The sequence below is a fragment of the Telopea speciosissima genome, chromosome 3 (assembly GCF_018873765.1).
Source record: "Telopea speciosissima isolate NSW1024214 ecotype Mountain lineage chromosome 3, Tspe_v1, whole genome shotgun sequence".
Taxonomy (NCBI): Eukaryota; Viridiplantae; Streptophyta; class Magnoliopsida; order Proteales; family Proteaceae; genus Telopea; species Telopea speciosissima.
Genome location: NC_057918.1, coordinates 49,833,799 through 49,844,188, shown reverse-complemented (window position 1 = coordinate 49,844,188; position 10,390 = coordinate 49,833,799).

Genomic DNA, 10,390 nt, shown 5'->3' with positions numbered 1-10,390 from the left:
GGTAACGAGCTCCTATGGAGGGGAAAGCACGTTTCTTAAACGTCACACTCTTGCCTCACCCCTAGTCCACATACCCAAACACAATGTAATTGTGAGCTTCGAGCTCTTGGCTCATAGAATCGGACCATGTCCTAAAACGTTACGCTCTTGCCTCACCCCTGTGCTCAACAATCCACCCCAACACATAACCCCCTGTTGGAAGGGTTGCAGTCCAACAATGTTACATTCAAATCATATCTTATAAAATGATAAATCTCATTATGCTTTTGATAAAGTCACAACCATGCATTCTTTCCATAGAAATCAAATTATGTTTCAAAACATGCATAGTACTTCAAAGTTGACTTCAAAACAATTATGCACAAATAGTTATATTGTTTCAAATCATGAATTTCATAAAACAGTAAATCAAAGAAAAGAAATTTGTATATGAAAATAATACATAGGTTCTGCGGGATCTCACTCACTTTTGCAAGTTTTAAGTCAATTATCACTGCACTGCAAATCAAAAAAATAACGATTCAATACCCCCTTCATGGATTATAAATAGAAAAATCAATAGGGTAATCCACCCCTGCAAGGCTGTACCCAACTTGCAAACACGGACAACACTCACAGTCCAATATTTCCCCCACTTGTACATATCCACAGACTCTCAAAATTTACAAAAAAAATAATTTACCTTAATACCAAGATCTCCACCAAAAATCATCTCAAAATTCTCACATATCATATTTAAATCATGTGTTTCAATCTTAGTGCACAGATTCAGCCAGAATCTGCGTAACAGATTTAAAAGATACATAAATACCATATCCCAAACCTAATTTAATCCGAATGTTTTTAGTATGAAACTAGACAAAATAATAAAGATTCACACCAAATTTCAAGTTTAAATACCAAGTATTAGTTGGGCTTTCATTATTCCTAAGTTCAGGTTCAAATTCTGCCAAGACAGCAGACTAGTCCCAAGTTCTCATTCAGATGGGTTATCAAACGAAATTGGATGGATCCCAAATTTGGAGCAATATTTCATCTACATATTATCCATAATCCCACCAAAGTTGGGGCCCAAAATCCTCACTTATTAAGAAATACAATTCTTTTTCTAACAGCAGACAGAATTTGTCCAAAACAGAACATTGTAGCAATACAATCTTAAAACTCAATCTCCTATTTTCAAATGACTCTGAAATAAAGCATGAAAATTTGAAAATGTATTACCATCCAAAAAATGAAAGGATCAACGGAGCTCTCCCTTGTTGCATGAACTTTCTCTCCCTCTCTCTTTTTCTCCTTTATTTCTCCTTCTGCATTTCTTCTTTGTCTTCTTCTTTAGTTCTTTATTTCTTCTTTATTTTTGCTCCTTTATTTCTTGGAGTGGGTTTCAACTCTTTATTAATAAAACTTCAACTTTTAATCTCCCAATTCCTTTTACAGTTTATTAATTCTCTCACTTCTTTTATTTTATCTCAACTTCTCAAGTACACCTTGACAAAGGGAATCTTTCCTTCCTCTCAAAATCGATCTATAGTCCTCATGTCAAAAGTCAATATTGTGTGGGGTCCACCAAGCTACCCAAGGCAAAAAAAAAAAAAAAAAATCTTTTAATTGTTTCGCTCAAGAATTGATCCTTGGAAAATTATCACGTCAAGTACTTGACGCGGTCAAGTGCGCATCATGCGGCTGGGCACCACCCATGTGCGCATAGTGGGCCCCACCATGCACACTTGACCACGTCAAGTACTTGACGCGATAACAATCCATTGATCCTTAGACCTCTTTAACTTCATATAAGGTCCTAGCCACTAGGTTAACCACTCTTAGATTTAAATAAACTTATAAATAAAAATATTTGGATACTAGCAACATATAACCATGCACAAAAAAGGGAAAATAAATAAATAAAGAAACAAGCATACCCTACACTAACACTAATAAAATACTAGCAAGGTTTTACCTCTAGTGTGCATGCTAACAACCAAAATTCCACGCTTTATTGGTCCATTGGTACAGATTCTGAACACAAATTGAAAAGTCCAAATTATCCTTGTGATATGGGCATGTGTATTACAAAGGAAGTGTGATCAATCTTCTTCTTCCTCTTCTTCTCCTTCTTTCTCTTCTCTTCTCTCCTTCCTCTCCTCTACGTTTTGAACAGTGGTAGATTTTTAGAGATGAGTTGTGTTTATATATTTAGTGCCTTAGGGTCTGTTTGGTTAGGGGTAGTGTTAATGTAAAACACATTATTTTCCCAGTTTTTGCGTATACGGGGGCGCTGCTTAGCCTCATTACGCGGGGGAGGGGAATACTTCTACTAAGTATTTGGGACATGATGAGGGGATCCCCGATGCGTGACACTAGGCCCACACTTCTGGAATGCAATCTACACAGTACAACAACTCTGGTCCATTGGACTGGTCCATCTAGATCAACCAGAGACTACAACTACAAAATTTCAAAGGGAAAACAAAGGTTTTTGCTTGGGTTGAGGTGAAATTTAAGCTCACTTAGAGGAAAAATTGGACAATGGCTCCTTCTAATAAAATGAAGCTCTATGGGTCTAGTTTCTAACAGAATAAGAATCAAAGCAAGTGAAGCTTGGATGATGAAATTATGTCATTTTAACTAAATAGGTGTCAACCTACCAGAATAGAAGAATTTGATTATTTTGATCGGCAACTTGAAGTGGAATTTTAGTTCACTTAGAGATAGAACTGGACATATTCTATTTCTATACAAATAAAATCCTTATGAGTCTATTCTCTAACAAATCAAGAATCAAAATAATTGAAGTTCGGATGATGAAGTTGCATCATTTTAACTAAACAGGGGTCAATCTGCTAAAGTAGCAGAATTCAATTTTTGAGTTGGGGTTTTAACATGTATGAATGGACTTGAGTTATTATAATGCCCGTTTCATAAATGCAAGGGTTTGGGTGACCCAATCTAAGCCTAAGACAGAATCTATACATAGTTTTAGGTCCATATGATGGAATTCCTTGATTTGAAAATTGGAAAATGAGCTTGCATGATGGGTTGGGTTCAGATTTTAGTAAATCAAACATGCCTGACTGAAACTTGGTTTTTAAATGCTTCAGTCACTATACCAGATGAGAAATAGTTAGAATTAGGTTAAAACCGAATTTGGTTTAGACATGCATGCAAGGGAATTGGGTTCCAATTCCATAGATTCTAAGTTAAATCAAGTATTGTCACTCTGTTTTTTTTTTTACCCCCTCACCTTCTTGGAAATTTAGGGTTCTTATGGTCAGCACCAGTGGAACCTGGGAAGGATCCTAATCCTGTTCTCATAGTATAAGTAGATTTCTTACTTTCTAATCAAAACACAAGTTATACAGTTCTTTCCCCTCTTTTTAAGTTGTATGCTTATTAGCTGTCAGCTATAACAATGTTACCTGTGGTGTTGTCCTAAATACTCTGATACAGATAGGTATGTATGAGAAATCTTCTACAAACTTATCCTATATTTAGATGTCCCTCTTTTTATTTACGTGCATTATTTCAAGCTCCAGTAGTATTGGAATTATAATATACCGTCAATCATCTCAAGGATTTGGTCAGATCAAAAGAAAAGGACGTTGATGAGATGGTCAACATGCAATTTCTTCTCTTGAATTTGTGCATATATAATGTTGCAGGATATCACTTGTGGTGTGAATGTGTGATATGCGACTCATTGTGCTAACTCTGTTTGGGTACACAATTAACCATGCATGGGCCAAAATACATTGGGTTTCTTGGGATAGACTTTGTACATCTAAGCAAAAGGGAGGCCCTGGATTCAGAGATCCGCATCTTCATAATCAAGCTATGTTAGCTAAAACAGCTTGGCGGCTGTGGTCTAATCCAGATTCAAAATGGGCTAAAGTGATGAAAAGTATTTATTTTCCAAAAGTTGATTTTATGCAGTCAAAGATTGGCTACCAACCATCTTGGGAATGGAGGAGTATTCTAGAAGGGAGAAGGTGTCTTTCTCTTAGACTTCTTTGGATTGTTGGAAATGGAAATAATATTTCTATATGGACAAATAACTGGATTCCTACTTCAAAGAATTTTAAAGTTCTCTCTATCAAACTAGCGGATTGCTCTCTTTGAGATGATGTCTGAGTTGATTGACCAAAGAACAAGAACCTGGAAAATGGATCTTTTGAAGGCCTTCTTTCTACCTGCGAATGTTACAGAAATCCTCAAAATCCAACTTAGTCTTTATCCACAAGAAGATAAGTTGGTTTGGGGAGGCTCCAAATCAGGTATATTTACTGTACGCTCAATGTATCACTTACTCTCTAATCTCAGGAATTTAATCTCTCATAATAAGCCATCCTCTTCATCATCTTCAAAAGATTATCAGGTGATGGAAGAAGTATATTGGAAAAGAATTTGGAATGCTCCAACTCTCCCTAAGATTAAAATGTTCTTAAGGAAGAGTTGTGCTAATGGAATTACTACAGGAGAAGGACTACTAAAAAGGAAAATTCCTATTGATCCATCATGTTTAAGATGTGGACACCATACAGAATCGGTGGGTCATATTTTTCTTTCATGCCCTTTCTCTAGGGCGGTGTGGTTTGGCTCTTCTCTAGCACATCTAACTCCACCTTTTGAAAATCCTTCTTTAAAGGATTGGCTTTAGTGTTGGGACACCATATATCAGGAACACAAAAAGTTGGCTTAGAATCAATTTTCACTGGCTTCTTTCATTCTTTGGTATATTTGGTGAGCTCGTAACGATCTCATTTTCAAAAAACATCAATGGTCTCCTACTGAAGTTATTAAAGTTGCAAAGAAGGCTTATCAAGAATTTTGGGAAGCTACAAACTCTGGTAAGACCCATCATATATTCTACAAAGGTTTATTGTTCCACACAACTATGTTCATCAAGTTCTCCATGGACTCCACCTCCAACTAATGTTATTAAAATCAATTGTGATGCTGCCGGGAAAAGTAAGTAAGTCAAAACATGGAGGAATTGGGATTATTCTTTGGGATGAGTTTGGCCTCCCTATTTCAGCCTATTCTTATGCTCTCCAATGTGAGTCAACAATTATTGGAGAAGCATGTGCAATTCGGGCTGGACTTCTTCATGCGGCTTCACATGGTTTCAATCGTGTGCTGGTAGAATCGGATTGTCATAATTTGATTACTCAATTATGCGGCGAATCACAAGTGGAGAATGACATCTATAGTATATGTCATGATATTTTTCAACTACAATAGTCCTTTGTTTCTTGTAGTTTTTCTTATGTTCCAAGATCCTCCAATACAGTGGCGGATTCCTTGGCCAGGGTGGCCCTATCGATTGAGTCTCCGATAGATTGGCCGAGAACCTTTCCGTGGCTTGTGCAGATGTGTAATGCAGATACTACTACTTGTAATGACTCTCTTCATCAATAAAATTCCTTTCTACCAAAAAATAAAAAATAAAAAATTACATAATCATTAGTGTCTCTTTGCATGCATTTTGGTTAAATGTATCAAATTCATGTCAAATACAAGGCTTGCTTTTAATCTGGTGGTGACAGATATATTGTGTGCATTTTGCAAATGTCTTAATTTGATCCCACTTTTTTATATTCTGTTAAAGAAGCCTACAAAATTTAATTAGGAAAAAGAGAACAAAGGGACTACTTGGATTTTGGCTCTATACCATGAGTGATAAATCACCAACCCCCTGTTGTTATCTTCATCAATTCATCTACGGAGTCATGCTTCTCGTGATCAGTCAGTCTTCATCAGATTTCATCCTATGACCTCCTTAATTCTTTGTCCACCTTTGTGATAGAAGCAGAGACGTACGTACGTAGGGGGATAAATCCCCAACCCCCACCCACAAAATACCTTCATAATATCATCAAAAATCAATTCGATTATGATATGTGTCACATAGTACGTGCACAGGTGAAGCGATTGAAGGTCTTTGCTATGACCAACACAAGACCTCACTGACTAAGCTACCCGGTAACTTCTCTTCCTCTCTCAAGTTCCTAAGGTTTATGTTTCATGGATGCCATCCTACTGAGCATGGAAGTTTAGATTTGCTCATCTTTGTTCATATTTTTTTAAATATTCTTAAACGGTATGCCATATTAAATACACAATTCTTCTCTTTTTATCTTTCCCTCACATCTCCAAAAGAAAATTTCTGGAATCATCATATTTCTTCTATTGATCTGCAGCCAAATGTTCCTTTGGGATATTGCATCGTGCCTCTGCACCTATATTAAAATGAAAATTTCTTGGTAAAATTTGCATTAATCAACTCAACTCTACTAAGTCTTATACCAACTAAATGGGCTCAACTGCATAAATCATGTTTCGATATTCAACTCTATTCCAAGATATTGGTAAAATCTGCTTAAAAATCGTTTATCTGAAATTTTTTCAATTTATCATTTTACTTGGAAACAAATGGAGCCTAAGGGGAAAATACAAACTGGTTAATTGGTTTAGAGGAAGTAAAGGAGAGGATAAGAAAAATAAGGATTAAATTCTCAATATACAAAATAGCTGGGTGAGTTGCTTGACTGCTAATTCTGAGGTGGTACTAAGATTCTTTTGATGGCTTTGACTGGCATGGATCAAAGTCTTGGTTCTCTTCCCTATTTGCTAAGATGGCCGGTCATCTTTTGATTGTATTTTGGCTTTTTGTTGTGCATGTTGGAGTATATTGTAATTCTATCCACATGATGGAGATTTACTTGCTCCAAAAAAAAAGGTGAGCTACAGATGCTTAGACTCCTATTTTTATGTGGAATTCAGTTCTGACATGCATGTAAACTTTTTTAGGTGAAAGAGAGGCTGCATGAAAAACGGATTGAGATGGACAGGTCAATCAATCTAAAGATTGCTAGGATTCACAGTCTAAGTTCTTCATTGGGTTCGAGAAATGGGAACTGACAATGGTAGAGTCAAGTCTTTTGGAACAGAAGCTGCTCTATTCTTGCTTGGAGAAAGTGAAACAGATTCGATAATTTTTGTTCAACATCTGATACTTGGTTGGTCAAGCATGACACTATGCTTGTATAAATTTTTCTTGGCAATGGGCTCTGATTAACAAATCACTTTAGTTGCCATTTCTTCATCTCACTGATTACCCCTAATTGGTTCTGCTGTTAAATTTCAGTGGAAGCATTACTTTACTTTTTTATTCTTCTTTTCAGTTTGCTATTCATCCTTAACAATATCTATATTTCAGCTAAGTTCATGTTATAATTCATCCCTATTTTATTAATGATGAAAGAAAATCAAAGTACAATTGGGGGAACATAACCCGCCTTACCCCAGCCCAAGGAGTAAAGAACACTCACAAACTAACTGAAACAAGAGGCAAAACCCACCCTACAAAGAAAGAAAGAATTACAATCTGATAACTGGTAAGCCAGCTGAATCTTCTTGCAAAATCCACCCCAGATAATGCTACTCCATCATTTTGTTGTTACGGTTTCATGCCCAACCACAACAATTTTTTCTTTCGAATAGGCCAAAAATTAAAAACAAATTGTCAACTCCACAAGCTCCCCTCCCTATCTAATCCCTCTCTCCCCGATCCTCATCCTCTTCCCCTTCACCCTTCCACTCTTTTTGTCTATCTCTTGCCCACATATACATATATATATATATATATATAAAGCTGTTTGTAACTGTTGCGTTGAGAAATCGCTCAACGGTCCTTCCAGTGTCGTAACCTGCAAAAGACCCTGGCTAACAAAGGAGAACCGGTGTGGTTCCGGCCTAGGACTCTCCGATGCCTAAGTTAGATCTCTCTGAGCAAACAGATGAGTGAATAGTCGAATTCAAGATCCCCTGATGGGGTAGAGTACCTTCCCTTTTATAGTAGTGTCTGGCGGTGTGGAGAGTCCCAGTTGATGTAGTGTGGCCTTCATGGTGGATAGAGTCCCTGGGCATCCGGGCTCATCCTTGATTGGTTGTCTTCCCACGAGACATGGTGTCCTTAATGGATAGACTTCGGCCCATGGTGATAGGCTTTTAGTGTTTGAGTCTGTTGTGGGTACGTTGACTGATAGGCGGTGGCCTAGAGTCCTAGAGATAGCGTACGTCTTGCAATTGGAGGCGGGGCCTAGAGTCCGTTGTGTCTATCCATGTGCATAGGGTCCATGCCAAAAGAGGGAGGTTCGCCCAAGGGGAGCTTGCTCAGGGGGAGTTCCCCCAAATGGGGGAGCTCGCCCAAGGGGGAGTTCGCCCAAGTGGGGGGGCTCACCCAAGGGGGGGGTTTGCCCAAATGGGGATGTTTACCCTGCCTTGCCTGGTCCCGCCACATGGCGGTCTCCAATTGGTTAGCTTTGTTTGGGGTTCATCATTTGCCCCCCACTCTCTTGGAGTGGAACGCTCAAGAGAGTATTTCTTAGGCTTGTATACCCCTCAAGGGGTTCTCGGCGAATAATCTTCTCTTCAGGGCCCTGCTTATAAATTATTCGATGAGGGGGTGGTTGAGGGTTCAAACCTCCCCTCCCTCACTTTTGCTGTTTTTTCTCTTCTTTTTTTTTTCTTGTAGATATATACCCTTGCCTTCTTCTTTCTTTTCACCTTTTCTCTTCCCTTGCTTTTCTCTTCTTCTCTCTCTTGCTTTTTGAATCTCCCCCTTTGCTTTGCTTTTGGCTTTCACTTTTTGTTGCCCACAAGGTGTTTGTCCTTTGGTGGCAAAGGGTGATGTGACCTCCTCTTGTTTGTTGGCTACTCTTTCTTGGCTTCTTCTAGCTCTTGGGCCTTAGTTAGTCTCATGGCACATGTGGTTTGGTGCGTGGTTGTTGCTCCGTGCACATGCCCCTCCTTAGTTCATGTCTAGCTTGCCTTGACCGCCCTTTGCTTGGTGCTTGATCGACGCACGTCAGTTGCCACTCGTCTGCGACCTTCAGTTGGTTGTTCACGTCCCCCCGTGGTCCTCGCCCACGGTCCTCGCCCATTCATGTCCTTCGCGGTCCTCCTCTTTGGGTGTCGATCCACCCCTACTTGGGTGTCCTCGATCCTCTTCTATTTGGGTGTGCTTGATCCACTTCGACTTGGGTGTGCTCGATCCACCCCCACTTGTATCGGTAAGAATACACACATTTTTTTTATTTATTTATTTATTTTTTTGGTATTACCCTTTTGAGTGACGGGTTGCGAATGTTGCTGGTTGTAGGTTGACATCCCTTTACCTGTGGTTGGTTGCTTGACTTTGGGAGGTCATCGCTCTAAGTAAGTAGCCAACTTGCTTTTGTTGTATGTCCATGTCTTCATCTAGTCATTCCGACCTGGCCACAGTTGTGGTTGGGTTCCCTTCCTAGAAGTCTTCTTCAAGGTCGTTCTCTTCTGCGGATGCTTCCCTTCCATTGTCTCCCATTATCGCTAGTGATGAGGAGGAAGAGGTTTCTAGGGATACCCCTCGTAGGGGTTGTATTAGGGCTTCAAAGACCTCCTCTTCCGCCGGGGATCCTGGGAGCAAGTCGGCCTATACTCTTAGCATCGTGACCCCCTCTGACTTGGTGTCACTCCGTAGGAAATTCCATATACCATCTGAGGTCATGCTTCGCGTCCCAGGGCCCGATGACCGTGCCTATTCTCATCGGGCAGATGAGGTCTACCTCTACTATATTTCTTTCATCCATGGCCTTCGTTTCCCCATTCCCTGCTTTGTGGAGTTGGTGTTGGAGCATTATCACCTTACCCCTGGGCAGGTGTTGCCCAACTCTTGGTGGGTGGTTCTGGGCTTTTATGTGTTCTTTGCCCGGTTGGGGCGTACCGCTACCGTCCCCCTGTTCTCGTATTTCTATGTGCTGAAGAAGGGGGAAGGCGAATGCTATCACTTCGCACGTCGCCTTCCTAAGGGGTCCATTGCTGTCGTCGATCCTCTTGTGGGGATCACCCATTCGGTGAAGATGTGGAGGGACCGCTTCTTTTTTACCTTAGTCCCTCGATGAGCACTACAATCTACTTGGGAGACCATTGATGTCAAGAGTGTGAACCTTCCCCTCGAGTTGAGTGACTTTGAGTGAGAGTCTCTCCAGCAGTGTCAGGGATGCGACCTGTTCGACGGCCGTGAGTAGGATTCAGAGACCTTCTTATGCCTTTGGAAGTTGAGTCAGGGTAAGATGTTCAGCTCCTTTGGTATTTGTTTATGTACTCTACTTCTGTTTGCTTGTCGTCTGACTTGTTTCATGTTTCTTGATTGTATGTTGTTGTGTAGTGGATATTCAACCAGACCTTAGCGTCTTCTGAACGGATCTGCGGAAGAGGGGTACTCAGGCTGCCCCCCCTGGGGTTGGTTGTGCGGCTTCGTCTGCTCCTACTTCTTCTCCTTCCGTAGTGGTTGGGACCAAGCGAAAAGGTGGTCCTAATCCCTCTAGTGCGGCGAGGACTGGGCCACGCA